General features: G+C 43.1%; 1 protein-coding gene across 1 annotated transcript in view; it reads right to left on the bottom strand.

Moving 5' to 3' along the window:
• Positions 1–21827, bottom strand: part of WWP1 (WW domain containing E3 ubiquitin protein ligase 1) — a 2386594-nt gene that overhangs the window by 2191691 nt on the left and 173076 nt on the right. Inside the window, exon 2 of the mRNA XM_044065992.1 lies at positions 8655–8771. The gene's annotated coding sequence lies outside the window, so the exon portion shown is untranslated. The remainder of the gene's footprint in view (positions 1–8654; positions 8772–21827) is intronic.

Here is a 21827-nt window from a genome sequence, read left to right as displayed (position 1 = left end):
AGCATGGCTCAGAGGAGGAATGAACACAGAGGGTTGAATGGGATCGAGTGGCTCTGGAGCAGACTGGGTCGGAGCCAACAACAATTTAGGCAAAGCAGATTACTTCAAAAGTCTCAGCACTACCCTCTAAACATCATCTTCCGATAAACTCCTGAAAGACTTGGATGGCATAGTAGGAGATTGAGATCACGGAAGTACAGGAGACTTCAATAACAAGGAGGCCGGTAGAGGGTCCATACACTGGCTCCGAGAAAGTCTCAATAGTCTCAGCGGTCGGCTCCGAAATACTTGGAACCGACCCTGCAATAACAATACCGCTCTCAGTCGGCTCCAAGGTCTGTGGAGCCAATGAGACAGTTTTTGAAACATTAAAAGGTGGCTCCAAGACACCAGCCAGTGCCGGGGAGGGCCTCTTAGAAGATTTTGACTTTCTCTTGGGAGATTTAGAGGATGATGAGGAACTAGACAAATCTTCCTCGAAGGAAGGTTTAAGAAGACCTTTTAGGATGAGCTTGTTCTTCCTTTCCTGCAACACCCTATGACTAAATGCATGACAAAATAAACAGGTCTCCTGTAAATGGATGGCCCCTAAACAGTAAATGCAGTTACCATGACCATCCGTTATAGACATTTTTTGAGAGTAATTAATACATCTCTTAAAGCTGGATGGTTTATGATCCTTACTCTCTTTAGACATTCTGCGGTATAGGACACATGCACACAGAGAAAGGGAAGAAGGAGAATTAGGTCCTCTAATTTAAACAGGCCTAGCCCTGCAGGAAGGAAAATACACCACGAGGAATAGGTCCTCCAAGTTAAACGGGCCTAGCCTGGGCAAGGAAGAGATAAGGTTTTCTAACTGAAACAGACCCAAAAAGTTAGAGAAAGTATCACACACTCAACAGGAACACAGTAATGAGCTGTAATTCACAAATTCAGGCTTATGTCAAGCACAAACAGAACGTAGTTCTGTTAACAATATTAGCAATCCAATGATGCTAGCAACAAGCTGATTAATTAGGCTAAATAACAAGCAGAAAACCGCCAAAATCTATCAACACACAGAATAATAGTGCGCAAAAGCTGCCTACGCTAATCCAATCTAGAAAAACCAGTACACGGGATACCAGCAGTAAGAAAAGGCCAAAGGCCAAAATTGCACCAAATGGCACAAGTAAAGCTAACAACTCTAATAACTGCAACAATTCTAATAACTACAACAACAACAACAACGCTAACTGGTTACTATAAGCAGTACCAGTTTTAACTATATTAACTATTTTAAACTAAACAGCCAAGAAATTTTAGTAAAAGTGGAAATAAATGCAATCACTTAGCCAGAGCCAAAGAGAAGCACAACCGAACTCGTCGACATGACAAACGAGATCTGGGGATAGTACTGGTGCACCATGGGATACATACCTAACCACAAGCCAACTAGAAATCTTCCATCTTGTAAATAGGCCGAGTCGGAGCAGAGGATCGGCTCCGATCCCATATGTAAAGAATGAAGGTGAGACAGGACTACAGAACATTGCAGGGTTTCAGATTAATCTAATCAGGCAAAAGTGCTTGTCAAGAATATGAACTGTAAAGCACAAAGCAACACAAGATTAGACGTCACTGCACCACTGGCAGAAACCAGAAGGATTTCTCCAAACCTGTGGTCCTCTGAAGGTGATAATGAAGGGGGGGGGGGGGGGGGGCACACATTCATCCTAATTTTTTTTTTTTTTTGTTAGAAGCAGTCTCAATAGCTAAACAGGTACCATTACTCACCTTCGGTGCAGATGTCTGTGGGTTCTACTCCCACACCAGGTAGATGGAAGTAGTGCAGTAATGGTGGGGGTGGGTGCTGCACTCTCAAGTGTGCACGCCTTTGGATGAGATGTTAAACTGTGGCCCTATATTTCAAAGTTAGTGGTAGCTCATTTGGATGTAAGAGATTCCACAGCACTTATCAAAAATGTGGGGGCCCTTTAACACAAGATAAAAACATTTACATATATATATATATATATATATATATATATATATATGTATATATATATATATATATATACATATACAACATATATACATACACACATTTCTATATTTTACTATTTAGCATTCTTTTAAAACATTTGCATTGTTATTCCGCCATAACTGACTCCCACCCCTCCTCCTACAACCATAATCTAAATTTTTCACAATATATCTGACTAAATCCTTTTCCCATTAAAGTTTCATTCAGTCTTTCACTGCAAATAACCCATATTGCATAAAAAAATTCTTATCCACCCCCTTTCACATATTTTCTTCTTGTTCTTACAACATCCATATATAATCATAGTTATATCTATGTTAAGTCATTAATATTCTCAAATTTTTCTTCACACAATTTTTTGCAAAGTTTCACTGCTCTTACATTTCATAAAAACATGCTCTATTGTCTCTTCCTTCCCACAAAATAAACACAGTCTTTGTCAAGTTTCTTTTTATACAGCATATTCCTCTTTACTGGTAACTTGTTCACTGCCAGTCTCCAAAGGAAATCATGACACTCTTAGTACACCACTTTTTTTCCTTACTTTAATGTCTTTAATAATTACTTCTGGTAAATTTTTCACATGGCGTTACATAATATTTTTTCATCATATTATACCACATCCTATCTTTCTGTATGCCAATTTCTATTCTCCTTATTTTTTAACAGTTTTTAATTTCTTCATTTACATATTTTTCTTATTCTTACCATATCCATAACTTTTCGTACTTGTATTAAAACATTCCATTAAAATGTCCAATTCTCTTCCTTTACCAACCTTAATATTCTATACAAGTTTAACGAAGCAGAATAACCATGATTTTGTAACCATAACCTTCCTCCATCTTCACCCATACACCACACTTCTTTTTACTGGGCTTAATATTGCACCCCATATGAAAGAAAACACTAACGGCAAAATTTCCTTTTCACATTTTCTGGGATCATATAAACATTTCAGATATGTGCTATTTTCCAGTTACTACAGAATTTACCAGATAAGTTGTTTTCCTGAATGCTAATCTATATGTCCTCCACAGAAGATTTTTTTTTTTTAATTTCTTTTATCAAACCCTCCCATTGCATCATAACTACATTTCTCCCCAAATTTTACTCCTAGCAAAGACACTTCATTCACTGAAATTCGTGCACACAATTTTCACCACATCACCCAAAACCTTACCTTTATCTTTATTCACAATCATTCCCTTGAGGTCAGTGTGAGATGTCAAAGACTCATCCTGGGAGTTGACATGCTTCATCTTACAAGTCCTCTTCCATGGGGGCTCCTCAGGAGGACATTCCGGGGAGGTCTCGGAAGAGTGGGGGACACCAGCTGGTGGTTCCTGAGGCTGGGGGTCTCTGCTGCCGCTGGAGGGAGTAGGAGTGGAGACAGAAGTAGGTGCTATGGGGAAAGAGTGCCGGTACCTCTGGTAGGAGCTGACAATTGGGACAGCACACTCATCATCTCGAATGTCGACCTCCCCGGCTTTGAGAAGACCATGGATTCCGTCGTCGCCAAAGCCATCGGCTCCGAGACAGACGCAGGGTCTGAACTCACCCTAGCCGACACACCGAGAGGAAGACTCAGACCCGAAGAAGTTCGGTTCCAAGCATCCATGTCGGGGCTGACTGGAGAGCTTCGGCCCCTGGACACTACGGACGGCACCAAAAGTGTCAGAGCCGAACTCTGCTCAGCCACAAGGGGAGCTGGAAGCGAAGGTTCCACTGGTGGTACCACGCACTCTGGCACCAAAAGACCAGCATGGCTCAGAGGAGGAATGAACACAGAGGGTTGAATGGGATCGAGTGGCTCTGGAGCAGACTGGGTCGGAGCCAACAACAATTTAGGCAAAGCAGATTACTTCAAAAGTCTCAGCACTACCCTCTAAACATCATCTTCCGATAAACTCCTGAAAGACTTGGATGGCATAGTAGGAGATTGAGATCACGGAAGTACAGGAGACTTCAATAACAAGGAGGCCGGTTGAGGGTCCATACACTGGCTCCGAGAAAGTCTCAATAGTCTCAGCGGTCGGCTCCGAAATACTTGGAACCGACCCTGCAATAACAATACCGCTCTCAGTCGGCTCCAAGGTCTGTGGAGCCAATGAGACAGTTTTTGAAACATTAAAAGGTGGCTCCAAGACACCAGCCAGTGCCGGGGAGGGCCTCTTAGAAGATTTTGACTTTCTCTTGGGAGATTTAGAGGATGATGAGGAACTAGACAAATCTTCCTCGAAGGAAGGTTTAAGAAGACCTTTTAGGATAAGCTTGTTCTTCCTTTCCTGCAACACCCTATGATTAAATGCATGACAAAATAAACAGGTCTCCTGTAAATGGATGGCCCCTAAACAGTAAATGCAGTTACCATGACCATCCGTTATAGACATTTTTTGAGAGTAATTAATACATCTCTTAAAGCTGGATGGTTTATGATCCTTACTCTCTTTAGACATTCTGCGGTATAGGACACATGCACACAGAGAAAGGGAAGAAGGAGAATTAGGTCCTCTAATTTAAACAGGCCTAGCCCTGCAGGAAGGAAAATACACCACGAGGAATAGGTCCTCCAAGTTAAACGGGCCTAGCCTGGGCAAGGAAGAGATAAGGTTTTCTAACTGAAACAGACCCAAAAAGTTAGAGAAAGTATCACACACTCAACAGGAACACAGTAATGAGCTGTAATTCACAAATTCAGGCTTATGTCAAGCACAAACAGAACGTAGTTCTGTTAACAATATTAGCAATCCAATGATGCTAGCAACAAACTGATTAATTAGGCTAAATAACAAGCAGAAAACCGCCAAAATCTATCAACACACAGAATAATAGTGCGCAAAAGCTGCCTACGCTAATCCAATCTAGAAAAACCAGTACACGGGATACCAACGAAGTAAGAAAAGGCCAAAGGCCAAAAATTGCACCAAATGGCACAAGTAAAGCTAACAACTCTAATAACTGCAACAATTCTAATAACTACAACAACAACAACAACGCTAACTGGTTACTATAAGCAGTACCAGTTTTAACTATATTAACTATTTTAAACTAAACAGCCAAGAAATTTTAGTAAAAGTGGAAATAAATGCAATCACTTAGCCAGAGCCAAAGAGAAGCACAACCGAACTCGTCGACATGACAAACGAGATCTGGGGATAGTACTGGTGCACCATGGGATACATACCTAACCACAAGCCAACTAGAAATCTTCCATCTTGTAAATAGGCCGAGTCGGAGCAGAGGATCGGCTCCGATCCCATATGTAAAGAATGAAGGTGAGACAGGACTACAGAACATTGCAGGGTTTCAGATTAATCTAATCAGGCAAAAGTGCTTGTCAAGAATATGAACTGTAAAGCACAAAGCAACACAAGATTAGACGTCACTGCACCACTGGCAGAAACCAGAAGGATTTCTCCAAACCTGTGGTCCTCTGAAAGTGATAATGAAGGGGGGGGGGGGGGGGGGCACACATTCATCCTAATTTTTTTTTTTTTTTTTGTTAGAAGCAGTCTCAATAGCTAAACAGGTACCATTACTCACCTTCGGTGCAGATGTCTGTGGGTTCTACTCCCACACCAGGTAGATGGAAGTAGTGCAGTAATGGTGGGGGTGGGTGCTGCACTCTCAAGTGTGCACGCCTTTGGATGAGATGTTAAACTGTGGCCCTATATTTCAAAGTTAGTGGTAGCTCATTTGGATGTAAGAGATTCCGCAGCACTTATCAAAAATGTGGGGGCCCTTTAACACAAGATAAAAACATTTACATATATATATATATATATATATATATATATACATATACAACATATATACATACACACATTTCTATATTTTACTATTTAGCATTCTTTTAAAACATTTGCATTGTTATTCCGCCATAACTGACTCCCACCCCTCCTCCTACAACCATAATCTAAATTTTTCACAATATATCTGACTAAATCCTTTTCCCATTAAAGTTTCATTCAGTCTTTCACTGCAAATAACCCATATTGCATAAAAAAATTCTTATCCACCCCCTTTCACATATTTTCTTCTTGTTCTTACAACATCCATATATAATCATAGTTATATCTATGTTAAGTCATTAATATTCTCAAAATTTTCTTCACACAATTTTTTGCAAAGTTTCACTGCTCTTACATTTCATAAAAACATGCTCTATTGTCTCTTCCTTCCCACAAAATAAACACAGTCTTTGTCAAGTTTCTTTTTATACAGCATATTCCTCTTTACTGGTAACTTGTTCACTGCCAGTCTCCAAAGGAAATCATGACACTCTTAGTACACCACTTTTTTTCCTTACTTTAATGTCTTTAATAATTACTTCTGGTAAATTTTTCACATGGCGTTACATAATATTTTTTCATCATATTATACCACATCCTATCTTTCTGTATGCCAATTTCTATTCTCCTTATTTTTTAATAGTTTTTAATTTCTTCATTTGCATATTTTTCTTATTCTTACCATATCCATAACTTTTCGTACTTGTATTAAAACATTCCATTAAAATGTCCAATTCTCTTCCTTTACCAACCTTAATATTCTATACAAGTTTAATGAAGCAGAATAACCATGATTTTGTAACCATAACCTTCCTCCATCTTCACCCATACACCACACTTCTTTTCACTGGGCTTAATATTGCACCCCATATGAAAGAAAACACTAACGGCAAAATTTCCTTTTCACATTTTCTGGGATCATATAAACATTTCAGATATGTGCTATTTTCCAGTTACTACAGAATTTACCAGATAAGTTGTTTTCCTGAATGCTAATCTATATGTCCTCCACAGAAGATTTTTTTTTTTAATTTCTTTTATCAAACCCTCCCATTGCATCATAACTACATTTCTCCCCAAATTTTACTCCTAGCAAAGAGACTTCATTCACTGAAATTCGTGCACACAATTTTCACCACATCACCCAAAACCTTACCTTTATCTTTATTCACAATCATTCCCATTTCCTTTAAGCATCTATTCAGACAAACCAAAATTTCCCTCAGCCATATTTTGTTCTTCACAACTACCACTATATCTGCTTATGTCAAAATTACTGGAATACCTCCTTCTGCAGCACTTAACTAGCATCCTTCAATTTTATACTCTACTTTACTCATTATCACATTCATTATCACCGTAATGAACAATATTCCACTCATGGGACATCCTTGTCTTACACTACATGCACATTTCTTTACTTGGCCACCCATTCACCAATGCTCATTCTACTATTTTGATTTGCTGGCATATACACACTCAACTCTTACCTATCCCATACTTCTCCCATCACATCCCACAGAGTATCATGTCCTACTGTATCAAATCCCTTGCTCATTATCACTTACCATAAATATTTCATATCCTCCCTTTTATTTACAATATCAAACATTTTTTCACAACCAATAATTATTGACATCTCTTCCCTTTTATACCATATACTTTCTTCCACAATATCCCTCATCCTTTCTCTCATTTTCCTCTGTATTATCCCCATAAATATTATAATCTGTTATTTAATGTGATGGTCTCCAATTTTTTTACTTCACTCTTCTCAAGTTTCTTCCATATAAATTTTAATATCCCACTATATCACCCTTCATAAACAAAACCTTCAACGTTTCACTCAATACATTTACAAAATACTCTTTGCCAATCCATTAATTTCTTATACATTCAATAACTTATGCCATCCAGTCCTGATTCTGAATCAACGTAAGAACTTCATCCAATTAACTAATTTATTTTTCAAATTCTTCCTTAATTTGTTCTGTATTTTTTTACTTTACATTCGGTCATATTTTTACTCAAATATGCATTTGCCACATGCTGTAATACAATACTCACGTTGCTCTTATGTTCTTTTTACCTCTCCTTTCATATTTTTTTCATTTCCTTCATTACATTAATATCCTTTACTATTTTATCCATATATGCAGATATCTCTTCCCTTCTCCCTTGTAAATAATATATCTGCTTAAACATAGTCTAAATTTTTTCTTGACTTCTTTTACACATTTTTTCCATACGATAATATTCCAATGTATTATTCTCTAAATTCTTTTACATTTTCTCTCTTTCCTTTCTTACATTATCCTACTATTGGCAAAAAAAAAAAAAAAAGACTCATAAGTATCATTTTTCCCTATGCAGAGTACTTGTATCTGCTGAACATTTTTTTGAACATATTAAAAATAGTTGCTTGCTAAACTGTACTGCCTCAAGACTAATTCATGCCTTAAAAAATATCCAACTACCGAGCACAAGGTACACAGTTAAATCATTTTATAAAATGTTATATACTACTGAAATGTCCAAAATGTCAACTTAAGGGTAGTGTAACAACCTCCTGTTCACTTCTGGCATGGCAGCATACAAAAATGGATACTAAGAGTAAGTTATCAAAAAGGCTTTGAATATTCTGTCATCATAATGACTATACCAAGTCAGATGAACAATGTAAACACTGCAGCACACTATGCACAAACAAAAACTGCCTTACTTATGCTATGTAGCACCGTTCTGTACCTGATAAATGAAGATCAGTCTTCCAGGGAAGAGTGTAGTACCTTAGAAGTTCTCATTATAAATCTCAGTTCATAATTACCTACCTCAGAACAGTCGGTTGTTTGGCAGGTGGTGTAGCTATGCCAGCTATGCAGCAGTCTCCTTTTTTCCCTGGCATGACAGACTAGGAGTTTCCAATCAACAGGAAACCGGAGCAGGACCTAAAAGGGTGGTGAGGAGTAAAATAAAACATTAATATCCTACAACAGCATACTAGAGATGTAAAGTGGAAAGATAAAAACATCTAGAATAAGCTCAGTGTGGCAAACCAATAAGAATACATTGAAAATTAATTTTGTGCAACTACAAATGTATTACAGAATGGGTACGCACTCATTCCCACAAGTACATTTCTCAGTTCCTCCCTTAAAACCACATATAAAAGTTGCTCTGTATAAAGCAAAACTACAATAAATTAAATCATAAAGCAAAAAAAGCAGCCTCGTGTTTATTAAATAAAATCAACTCTGCAATTAAATAAATATACCACTTTCACAATTGGTATCTGTAAGCTGTTCTCCACGTTAGTGAGAGGAAAATGAACTATAAAGGTAGACCCATGTAGGTGCAACTTGATCACTCTGAAAGTTACAATCCTGAAGCATTTTACTGCATATGGAGTAACTTCAACAGCATTCATCTCAAACTTTAAGCATCTTGTAAGAAATCCATCTGTTGGTCACCATACAAGTTACGGTGGGTCTTAGGAATGAGAGGTCCATACAACACAGACAACTGAACTTAACATCCTATATTTCTCAATACGACTACACAAATCCACATTTAAGACACATTCTAAAGATTTTCACTTTATTAGATAATCAGTTTAGTCATCACTGTTTACATAAACATTTAATTCTACTCAAACACACAAATATCCTCTTACAATTCTGCACTGTCAAATCTTGTTCTTGCCTCAAAAAGTTTATATTGTTCATTTCTTGCATGTACTCGTTCATCCATTACTGCCCTCATCATCATAATGTCCTTTTTCTCCTTTCCAAATCTCTGGAAAATTAGCTCAACTTTCTACTCAGTAGACAAATGAAAAATAGAAGTTATGTACTCACCATAACATTCCATCTGAGTAGATACTTCATTTGTCTGCAACCTGTGGGTGTCGGATCCGACCTCGGATCCGATCCGGCAGCTTTCCAAGCTCCAAGATCTGAGCTCCTAGCTCCTCCCCCTACCCATAATCCCCTAGTACCAACCACATTACCTCAGATCGTTTTTTTTGCCTCACTAACTCGAGACAGAAACCAACTCCAAATGATCAGAGAAATTTCCCGAGGTTCGGGGGATGGCAGGGGGGGGGTCGGTTGCAGACAAATTAAGTATCTACTCAGATGGAATGTTATGGTGAGTACATAACTTCTATATCTGAAGTAGTTACTTCATTTGATCTGCAACCTGTGGGACAGAGTCCCCAGCTAACCTATAGAACCTGGGTGGTCCTTACGGAAGGATATTCCAAAGCACCGCGGAGCCAAAAGAAGCCCTACTCCTGGAAATGATATCCAGTTTGTAATGAGAAATGAAGGTATGAGATGAGGACCAGGTAGCTGCTGAACAAATATCGTCTACTGGAACCCTAGACCAAAAGGCTGTTGAGGTAGCTACAGATCTTGTGGAATGAGCACAGATGCCAACCGGAGCTGGCTTCCCAGATGAGGTGTATCCCAGCATAATGCACTGACAGATCCAATTTGCTACAGTCACTTTAGCAATTGCCTTGCCCATGGCTGATTTTGCATAAGAAACAAACAACTGATCCGACTTGCGAAACTCTCTAGTCCTGTGCAAGTAAAAACGCAGTTGACTGTGTACATCCAATTTGTGCAACGTATATTCTCCTTTGTTGTGAAAATTTGGGAAAAATACAGGAAGATTTATTGATTGATTAATGTTTGATTCTGTAGCCACCTTAGGCAAGAAAGACGGGTTAGTCCTGAGGGACACTCTATCTTTGTGAAAAATAAGGTACGGAGGTTTAATACACAGAGCTTGCAATTCTGAAACTCTCTTGGCCGAAGTAATAGCCACTAAGAAAGCAGTTTTCCAAGACAAGAACTTTAACGGAACCGAGGTTGCCGGCTCAAAGGGTGGTCTCGTTAAGGCTTGTAAGACCAGAGTGAGATCCCACGGGGGAACCACAGTCTTGACAGGTGGTTTCAAAAGAAAAACACCTCTTAAGAAGGTTTTGCACAACTTAGTAGATGCTAAGGAGCCTATGCCGTCCCCCACATGAAAATGAGAGATGGCCGCCAACTGCACCTTGACTGTGGAGGCACTTGCTCCCTGTCTAAAAAGCAGGGAAAGGAAGTCCAGAATAGTCGGAATAGGGACAGTAAAAGGATCCAATTCTTTATCTTTGGCCCAGATGGAAAAACGTTTCCATTTACTGTTGTAAAGTTTCCTGGTAGATGGTTTATGAGCCGCCACCAGAATGGCTTTAACGGGGGATGAGATACCGGGAGTCCTAGCCATTAATGGAACTGGATCAACCAAGCAGCAAGTTTGAGATTGACCAGGTTTGGGGTATGGCCTCTCACTGGGTGCGAGATTAGGTCTGGACTGGGATCCAGAATCCATGGGGGAGCCACACAGTGTGACCGCAGAAAGGGGAACCAGATCTGTCGAGGCCAGAATGGGGCTATGAGGATAACTCTGCTCCCCAACCGACAGGCTTTCTGGATGAATTTCATCATAAGTGGGAGGGGGGGATAAGCATAAAGGAGTCCAGGAGGCCAAGCATGGACTAGAGCGTTTCTGGGGGTCTCCCCTCTGGGGGGAACTATCGCGAAGTACTCACTGCATTTTGTGTTTAAAGGAGAAGCGAAAAGGTCGCAGCGAGGCTGATCCCATTTGTGGAAGATCTGCTTCGCAACAGATGGATTTAGAGACCACTCGTATGGAGTGAGGAACACTCGACTTAGCTTGTCCGCTAATATGTTGGACCGCCCCGGAATGTGCGTTGCTATCAGAAAGCGGTTGGTGGAAATCACCCATTCCCACACTCTCATGGCTTCTCGACACAGGGGATAAGATCTGGTCCCTCCTTGTTTGTTTATATACCAGACTACTGACATGTTGTCCGTCTGGATTGCAATAGTCCCTATGGAAGAAGGTCGTGGAGAGCTTGCAACGCTAAAAGCACCGCCCTCATCTCTAGGACGTTGATATGTAATGCGGTCTCTAGGGGAGTCCACGTGCCTTGAACGGATCTGCCTGAACAATGCCCCCCCCACCCGAGGCAAGAAGCGTCCGTGGTCAACGTGGCTTTGGCCGGAGGAATCACAAAGGGTCTCCCTTCTCCGAGTTCCTGCGCCTGTAACCACCACAGAAGGGAGTCCCTGCACACCCTGCTCAGGGGGATTGGCATGCATAATGGGTGGATCGACAGGGACCATTGGACTTGAAGGGTCCATTGTAATATGCGCATTCGCAGACGAGCATGAAGAGAGAGACCGATCGCTGCTGACATAGACCCCAGTGCCCTCAGGACTAACTCCGCTGGAGGAGCAGGGCTCCGAAGAAGGGCTAACACCTGGAACAACAAGCTGCTCAGCCTGACTGACGGTAGAACCACTTTGGAGATTTGTGTATCTAACCTGGCCCCTATGAATTCTAGGGCTTGAGTGGGGCACAGGCAGGATTTCTGCTCATTTACTGAGATGCCTAGGTTGTTGGCCAGAGACAGAGCATAATCTCTCGCCGCACAGAGCTGATGCTTGTTGGTCGCGGTGAGGAGCCAGTCGTCTAGGTAAGGGAAGACCTGAATGCCCTGGAGTCTCAGGTGGGCTGCAACCACTGTCATGACCTTGGTGAACACTCTGGGGGCTGAGGTGAGGCCGAATGGAAGAACCTTGAATTGATAATGACTGGCTCCGAGCCGGGAGCGGAGAAACCTCCTGGATCGTTTGTCCATTAATATGTGGTAATACGCATCCTTGAGGTCTAGAGAGCACATCCAGTCGTTCTCCCGCAGCAGGGGGAGAATAGATTGGAGAGTGACCATCCGGAACTTTTCCTTGGGTATGAACAGGTTCAGGGCGGAAAGGTCTAAGATGGGTCTGAGGTCCCCCATTTTCTTTGGCACCAGAAAGAACCTGGAGTAATAACCCAATCCGGACTGGTCTGGGGGGACGGGCTGTATGGCTCTTTTTCTTAGCAGCTTTGAAATCTCCAAAGCCGCTGCCTCCTCCTGATCGGGTGGGACATCGGGGAGGCGTCTGGAATTGGGGGGAAGGTTTATGAATGGAATGGAGAAACCTCTGGATATGATCCGGAGCACCCATCGATCTGTTGTAAGGGACTCCCAGTTTGACAGGTGCTCCGACAATCGCCCCCCGACTGCCTCCAGAGAGGGACAGTCGGGCAAGCCCTCAGGGCTGTTGAGCGGGTCTGTCCGAGAAAGGTTCTCTAGACCCGAAATTACGCGGCCCCCCGCTGCCTCTGGGTCGGCATCCACCTTGTCCTCCTCTGCCTCTGGAGGACGAGTGGTCCGCAGCGGGATGGGACTGCTGAGACTTACGGAACCACAGCTTCTTTTCTCCCCTCTGATTCCTGGAGAAGGATCTTTGGGGATTAGAGAAGCGGACTCCGACGGCAGACAGCGTCTTCCCGTCCTTTTCGCTTTGGACCAGCGTGTCGCGAACAGTTTTGCCAAACAAGGCAGAACCGTCAAAAGGGGCGTTCGCGAAGGACGCCTTGAAGGGGTCCGTGAAGTCGCACAGACGGAGCCAGGAGAGATGTTGCAAGACGACCCCGGCTCCGCTAGCTCTAGCGGCTCCCTCCGTTGCATGGGAGAGAAGCCGCATAGATGTATTTGAGATGGGTTTTAGAGTGGCCATTCGAGTCGCAAAAACCTTTTTGTCTGGGACCGAACATGGACTCTGGGGGGGCTGCAGCGTATTCCTTAATCAAGTCTCGCTGTAGCCTAATGGTATGTGCCATATAGTTCAGTGCCCTTATGGAAAAGGTCACTGAAGCAAACATCAGCTTCCCAATCCGGTCAAGCTCTCGAGATTCCTTATCCGGCGGGTGAACCGAAGAACTCTCCTGTGCAAGTTCTTTCTTGGTGGCTGCCGCCACCAACATAGCATCAACGGGGGTTCCTTTGGCCCAAGACGGTCTATCTGTGGGTGGGCTGAGGACTTTATCGGGGCGCCTTGGAATTGGCTCCACGGTGTCGGGCTCCTTCCAAGCCCTGGTGGTAATTAAGTCCACCAGGGGGTCGGCCGGAGGGGACACCCAAGAGGTAGATGGGCCTACCTCAAAGGCCTCCAGGAACACGGACTCATCAAGGGAAGGCTTTTGGGCTGACCACCCCCCTCTAATATGCAACATTTCCATGATGTCCCAAAGGAGACATCTTCAGGGGGTGACCTTGGGGAACCCTCCGTATCATCTAAGTCCGTGTCTGTGGTAATGGACTCGGGGGAGTCCAGTTGCCTCCTTTTGCACTGATGTTTTCGAGGGACCTCCTCGGTGGGACTGTCCGAAGAGGGCTCGTCCACAGGTTGTTGTTCCTCCACGGGAACTAGCTGGAGGGCTTGGGCAGGCTGTCCAGATGGACGGATGATGGAAGACAGACCCTCATACAGTGGGGGGTATGGGTGGATCCGAAGCCCGGGTTGGGGATCTGGAGGACCTCGACAGTACCCTCTCCACTACCTCAAAAGCCGAAGGAGAGCCACTCTCACCAGCCTCTGAGAGCAATCTCCTCGGATCCGAGGAAGGGATCGTGGTCAGAGCCGATGCAGTCGGCGCCGAGGCAGAGGTGTGCTCCGACACCAACAGCGCCGAAGACACAGCAACTCCCTCGGATCCGACGCTCAGCCCTCGGCCCCGAGAGCTCAGGTCCAACAAGCTCGAAGGTATAGTCGGCGTCGAAGAGACAACCGCTATCGGCACCAACAGTTCCCCGGGTCCGAAAGGGCCTGGATCCGATGACTCCGAGACCCGAAAACGAGTCGGAGAAGGAGTGATCAGGGCAAATATGGGGGCTGCACTCCCCCCCCCAGAGGGGGGGGGGAGGCAAGAGCATCCCCATCTGCATTTGGGTTTGTAAGAACAGACGCATCATCCGATCCATATCCGCTTCGGAGATGCTTAGGGTCGACCTAGATGAAGTAGTAGAGGCAGGCCGGGAGGGCCGCCTCAAAAATCTCGAGGGAGACCTATCCTCCTCCTCCGGCTCCGGCGAAAAACAGGGCGAACGGCGCCGAGAGGAGGGGGATCCGGAGACCCTGGAGGGAGATTTTAATAGTTTTGTTGGCGGAGCCGAAGGATGAGATTTGGCCCGCCTTTTATGGGACTTATGTCCATCCTTATCCTTGTGCCTCTTCTCCCTAAGGGAAGAGGCACTAGTTTCCCCAGAGCTCAAACCCGATGAGGGAGGTTGAGTCCCGGGTAGAGCTAAGGGGATAGAAGGCACCGAAGCTGCTGAAGCAGCTGGAGCCCGGACGAGAGAGGAAGAAGAAGCCGACTCCTGGGGGAGCTTTCCCGCCAAGATCAGCTTGTTCTTCCTATCCCGGAGTGCCCGGGGGTTAAAGGCCGCACAGATTTGGCAGGCCTCTGACAAATGGGCTGCCCCCATGCACGAAACGCACTGAGTGTGGCCATCAGCTGGAGAAAGCTTGTGGCCACACTCAGTACATTTAGAGAAAATGGCCTTAGGCCCTTCTGACATCATTCACACACACACCCAAACACTAGGAGGGGAAGGGGAGTGAAGATAAACTAGTTATAAATTTAACAAAAGTGACCAAAAACTAGCAGAAGAAGCAGAAAAAGGGAAACTAACACACACACACGAAAACTTTGAGAGAAAAATTGGTTTAAAAACCAGCAATGATCTCACCCAGCCAGGAGCTCTTCACAAGGAAGTTTCTTTAGCCGCGGCAAAAAACGATCTGAGGTAATGTGGTTGGTACTAGGGGATTATGGGTAGGGGGGAGGAGCTAGGAGCTCGGATCTTGGAGCTTGGAAAGCTGCCGGATCGGATCTGAGGTTGGATCCGACACCCACAGGTTGCAGATCAAATGAAGTAACTACTTCAGATCAGAACAGTTATGTAACATACAGATTATAACAGCAGGTCTTTGTGGAAAGGTTAATGTGGCAACAAATTCACTCCATATGGATTTACACACCTGTTGATGTTCCCTGGTAAAGACACTTTTCCAAAGCGGTTTCTTTCCTTGGAAATGTTAATGCTGACCTTGAGTCTGCAAAGGTACTGACTCAGTGGCTAGGATTATTGCATAACACCCAACCTGAGTGTACATACACTTCAGATCTGCTAGCCTAAAAGTCCTGGAGAAAAAAAAACTGTTTTTGGTAGAGAACTCCCCCCAGTGCTCAGTGTTTGTGTGTGTTTGTGCGCAAGTGTGTGATTGTAACGAACACTAAAGTATCTTAGCAAGTTAAACACTGTATGCATTATGACTGGATACAACTATCCCACATTGGGAAAATGGAAGGGAAGCTTTACTGTTACAGTGATCTCTCAAAGACCTACTGCTTTGGCAAGTGTCTCATCTAACTGCACTATTTTACTGTGGACATTCTTCAGCAAATCAATCCATTTAAGTAAATTCCAAGCAGTAATTGGCTATCGTGGGAGGTGGACAGTTAAAGGAGCCTTTGTAGCAAACTCATTACAAAATCTGCCCTGTCTCTAGGATCAGCTTTGAGCTCATACTACTGAATGGTAGAGTTGACACTTGTCATCCTTTGCAAAGGACAATCCCTCTATGAGCAGTTGTGTCTTGCAGGAAAAAAAAACTGGCAAATATCCTGATATTTTGGGGCAAAAATATTTCCTCAGTTTTCTTTACTAGTTACATAAAAACAAAAGCCATGTACTTACCATAATATGATGCATCTGTATAGTCTATTTACGTTTTCCTTTAACCATTGGGGTTTGAATCAGACCTCGACCACTTCTCGGACTTTGAATCTGCAACTGAAACTCCTTCTCTTGTACATAATTCCGTCCAAACCCCAGTATTGCCTCAGATTGAGTTTGCTCCCTTACCCTTAGAAGTAAGAGGTAAACAAAGTTATATACAGCAGACCAGCGAATTGCTATTAAAGCTCTACAGATAAGAATGAAGGGTATCTGGAGCTTAATCAGGAAAAGACCAAAAGGGTATACCCTCCAAGTCACACCAGGAATCCATATATACATCCTCCACAAATGGAATGGGGATTGGAGGGAGGTTAAGGAAGGACTTAAACAGACAACACAGATGCAACATTACAGTGAATCCATAACTTTCATACCCAATGTCTTTTTCATCCAGTCCTCAACTGCTGAGACAAAGTCCCTAGCTAGTAAAAACCCAGGGTAGTCTTCATGGAAGTATTTTCTAGTGTACAGCAGAATCCAATGCCACCCGGACCCTAGAAAAAAATATCTAACTTTATAAATCAGCAATAAAGGTATGGACATTGGGCCAAGTGGCAACCACACAAATGCCATCCATAAAAATTCTTGACAAGAATGTGGAAGAAGTAAAAATGGATCTTGTAGAATGAGCCATTGCTGGTCTCAGTAAAAAGTCAAACCTTTTTCCTTATAAATGAGAAATATAAATCAGTCAGCCACCAAGCTAAAGTTATTTTAGACACAGACTGCCCCAGTTTAGCTTTTAAGGGAAATGAACAACTGGTCAGATTTCCTGAATTTTTTTGTTTTATGGAGATAAATATAAGTTGTCTGTCAACATCCAAAATGAAGCATACATTCCCATCTATTAAAGAATTTTGGAAAGATAACTGGAAATAGACTGATTAAGGGCAGGTTTGGATGCTACCTTTGGAAGAAAAAAAAGGTTGGTATGAAGGGAAACTCGCTATGAAAAATAAAGGTACCACGGTTGACAAGACAGTGCTGAAGTTCAGATACTTGCCTAACTGACATAATGGTGACTAGAAAAATGGTCTTCCAAGAAAAGGATTTCAAATATGCTTTAGCCCCAGGTTCAAAGGGAAACTGAGTCGAGGCATGAAGTACCATCAAATCCCAAGCAGGAGTGAGGTCTTTGATATGTGGTCTGGATAGAAACGTACTTTTAAGACTATGCATAGCCTGAGAGAAGCCACAGAAGAATGATCTTTGCAGACAAGAAAATTGGAAATCGCAGCCAGTTGTACCATGACTGTAGAGCAACTTACTCCGTTATGGAAAACAGAACTGAGACAATCTAGGACACCTGGAATGGGTGCTAAGAAAGGATCCAGGTGTTTTTCACTGGCCCAAATAGAAAACCTTTTCCATTTGCTTTTGTATATTTTCCTAGTAAAACCTTTCTGGGAAGATGTAAGGATGTGCAAAACTTGAGAGGTTGGAATGTCTAGCCATCACTGGAAATGGAGAAGCCATTGTGGTTAGTTTGAGGGCTTGTATGTCTGGGTTAGTCCAGAAGGGTGAGACAGAAGATCTAGAGAATGATCCAGAACCCAAGGAGGGCAGATCAGATGACACCAAGGAAGGGAAATCGCATTTGTCGAGGCCAGAATGGGGCAATGAGGATCACTTTTCTCTTCCACTGACATGTTTTCTGTAGGAACATGGAGATCAGAGGAATAGGAGGGTAAGCATAAAGGAGACGGGAGGGGGCAATCATTACTCAAATCATCTCTTGGTGACTTCTACTCTGGTAGAATTAGGGCAAAATACCTTATTTTTTTTGCAACTTCAGATTTAGCAGGTAAAGAGATTGCAGCATAGTTGACCCCACTGGCATAATACCAGTTTCTCCAATTAAGGATCGAGGCACCTTGTGAGGCAGTAGAGTAGATCTGCTTAGTATGCCTGCTAGAATGTTGGACTTCCCAAAATATACATTACTAATGGAAAGCATACAGAAGTAATCGCCCATTGCCACACCCTCATTGCTTCTCAACAGAAGGGATAAAAGCAGGTTCTCTAGTTTGTTGATGTACAAAGACCACGGACATGTCTCTTGCACCAAGACCACTGAAATGTCTTGTTTGTACGGCAATTACCCCTAGAAGAGGAATATTGTGAAAAGTCCGCAATGCTTGTTGAACTGTTCTCATCTCGAACACATTAATATGAAGACTATCCTTCCACCATAGCTGGGAAGTGTCAGTGGTCACTGTGGCCTTGGGCAAGGGTACGATAAAATGACAGGCTCCTCGCAAATCTGTGAGATTTTTATGGGAAAATTCATGGGGCATCGATTTAAATACCATTGGACTGCAAGTGCCCACTGTAGTACCCTCATAAATCTTAAGAGTGGTACAAGAGACCATCACTGACCAAAGAATCTGTAGAACCAACATCGCTGGTGGACAATGGAGGGACAACAGATGCAACATCTTTTGTTGTAATGTGGATAGTCTGGATTGAAGTAGTCTTACAATTTGGAAAACCATATCTAGGTGAGCACCTATGAACTCCAGGAACTTGGTGGGGGAGAGATCAGATTGCTGCAGTTGACTGATACCCAGAGAGAGACATAGGTGGAGCAAGGTAGTCCCTAGCGAGAGTCAGAAGATGCCTGGTGGAAGCAGTAAGGAGCCAGTCATCAAGATAAGGAAACACCCAAAATCCAAACCACTGTCGTACATCTGCTACCCAAGTGGCTGTGGTGAGACCAAAGGGCAGGACTCTTAACCGAAACCAAGAAGTGAAGGAATCTCCTGGACATCTATTTTGATGTGGTAGTGCATGTCCTGGAGACATATCTAGCACATCCAAATGTCCTTCCACAAAAGAACAGTCTGAACCGTGACTATTAAAAACTTTTAATGTTTGACAAACTGGTTCAAATGACTTGGGTCCAAGATTGGCCTGAGATCCCAGTTTTTCTCTGACACCAAAAATATCAAACAAGTTCCGAACCCTTGTTGGTCTGGCAGGACCTGTTGGATGGCCTTTTTTGTTAGCAGCTTCTGTATTTCCAAGGTTGTGACTTTTCTCTGATGAGGTGGCATGTTGGATAGCTTCTTTATTATTTTGGGTGGAAAATGGAAAAATAGAATACAGAAGTCTCTGGTGGTGTTGCCTGCACCCAGATGTCTTTGGTGATGGACATCCAGGTCTCCAGCTGCACAGATAAGTCCCCTCACCCAAATGCTTCCTGAGTGCAGCAGTTGGGCAACCTTTCAGGACTGCTGATAAGGCTTCTCAGAAAAGGGACCTCTGAAGCTTTTTTGCAGGCATGCTCTGTCATGGGGTCAGCATCTGTCAGAGTTCCCCCCTCTGCCATGGGGAGATGCATCTTCATAGGAGCCCTGGGAAAACCCTTGTGATTTCCAGAACCACATCTTTCTACCACTTTTTTTGTTCCATTAAAAAGTCCTTGGAGAAATGGAAAACAATATTCCTACAGCAGATAGGGTTTTCCCATCCTCTTCACTCCTGAAGAGAGTGTCATTAACCTTGGGGCCAAACAGAATGGATCTATCAAAAAAATGCACTGGACATCTTGAATGGCTCAGCATAAACAGAGGTGCATCCAGACATGCCTCCTTATGGTTATGCCTGAACCTGCTGCTCCGGAAACACCCTCCATGGAGTGAGAGATTAGCCAGACGCAGGTGTTTAATAGGAATTGGAGGGTGTCCAGTCATGCCTACTCAACCTGGTGGACTTCTTTGAGAAGGTCACCAAAGCAATGGATGAGGACAAAATTGTTCACACTGCCTACCTTGACTTGGCCAAGGCATTTGAAACAATACCCTACTCAGGCATCGTGGACAAGCTCAAGAGAGCAGCTGCTTGTGAAGTTGCCGGCTCGGATCCGATCCGAATCCATATTCTCACAGGTTGAAGACCAAATGAAGTAAACTACTTCAGATACAAACACTACCAGAATTATCCATTCTAAAGACATTGTCGCCATTCGGCCTCCCGAAGTTGACTGAAGTGGGTTTGACTGAACCCATCTCGACCTTCTAAGTGTCATCCATGTGTGTGTATAGGACATACTTTGTAACTTCAAATTGCACATGACTGAGCCCAGCAATATGAAGTTACAAAACACAAAGTTTATGTGATCAAATTTCATATTGTCAAATACCGGGATAACTAGTAATGTGTAAGTTTTTAAATTGTGCACTATTCCTTTAAATGTCTGTACTTTGTGTTTAAGGAAAATGGTAGATGTCAAGTTAAATGGGGCTGGAAATACCTAAACACTGTATAAAAAACGCTACACAAAAAGTAAAAGTGCTTGTATGAAAAGTGTTGTTATTGCTGTTGTCTATTTAGTTAACATTATTGTTCTTTATTAAAGATTTTTTTCATTATTTGTGATTTTTGGGGATGCATAAGCCAGTGCATTTCTTTGTGCAGGTCCCAAGCCCGGATAAATGGGGAGGGTTGCATCAGGAAGGGCATCCGGCGTAAAACTTGGCCAAATCATTCATGGACACCAGTACATATTTACATACCGGATAGGTAGAGGCCCGGGTCAACAATGACCGCCACCAGTACTGTTAGCCAACAGGGTGCTGGCAGAAATTGGGCTACTGCTGGCCAAAGGAGGAGAGGAGGGGAAGGCATGGCTGAAGGCAGGAAGAGAGGAGAAAGGGCAGGACTATGGTAATGAAGGTCGAAACTTTGAATGTTGGCAGTATGACTGGTATAGGGAGAGAGCTAGCTGATATGATGGACAGAAGGAAGGTTGGTATATTGTGTGTGCAAGAGACCAGATGGAAGGGGAGTAAGGCTAGGTGTATCGGAGGTGGGTTCAAATTGTTTTATCATGGTGTAGATGGGAGGAAAAATGGTGTAGAAGTTATCCTGAAGGAACAGTATGCTAAGAGTGTTTTGGAAGTGAAAAAGTGTCGGATAGAGTGATGTTTATGAAGCTGGAAATTGATGATGTAATGATGAATGTTGTTAGTGCATATGCTTCGCAAGTTGGGTGTGCGATGGACGAGAAAGAAAAATACTGGAGTTAGTTGGATGAAGTGGTGACGACTGTACCCAAGGGTGAGAGAGTGGTGATTAGAGCAGATTTCAATGGGCATGCTGGTGAAGGGAATAGAGGGGATGAAGAAGTGATGGGAAGGTATGGTGTTAAACAAAGGAATGCAGAAGGTCAGTTGGTAGTGGATTTTGCGAAAAGCATGGACATGGCTGTGGTGAATACGTATTTTAACAAGAGGGAGGAGCATAGGGTGACATACAAGAGTGGAGGAAGATATACACGGGTGGATTATATCTT

Source organism: Protopterus annectens, chromosome 3.part0 (assembly GCF_019279795.1).
Source record: "Protopterus annectens isolate FY-2018-M chromosome 3.part0, PAN1.0, whole genome shotgun sequence".
In the NCBI taxonomy this organism is placed as follows: Eukaryota; Metazoa; Chordata; order Ceratodontiformes; family Protopteridae; genus Protopterus; species Protopterus annectens.
The sequence above is the reverse complement of the archived record's forward strand: the minus strand, read 5'-3'. Positions and strand labels throughout refer to the sequence as shown.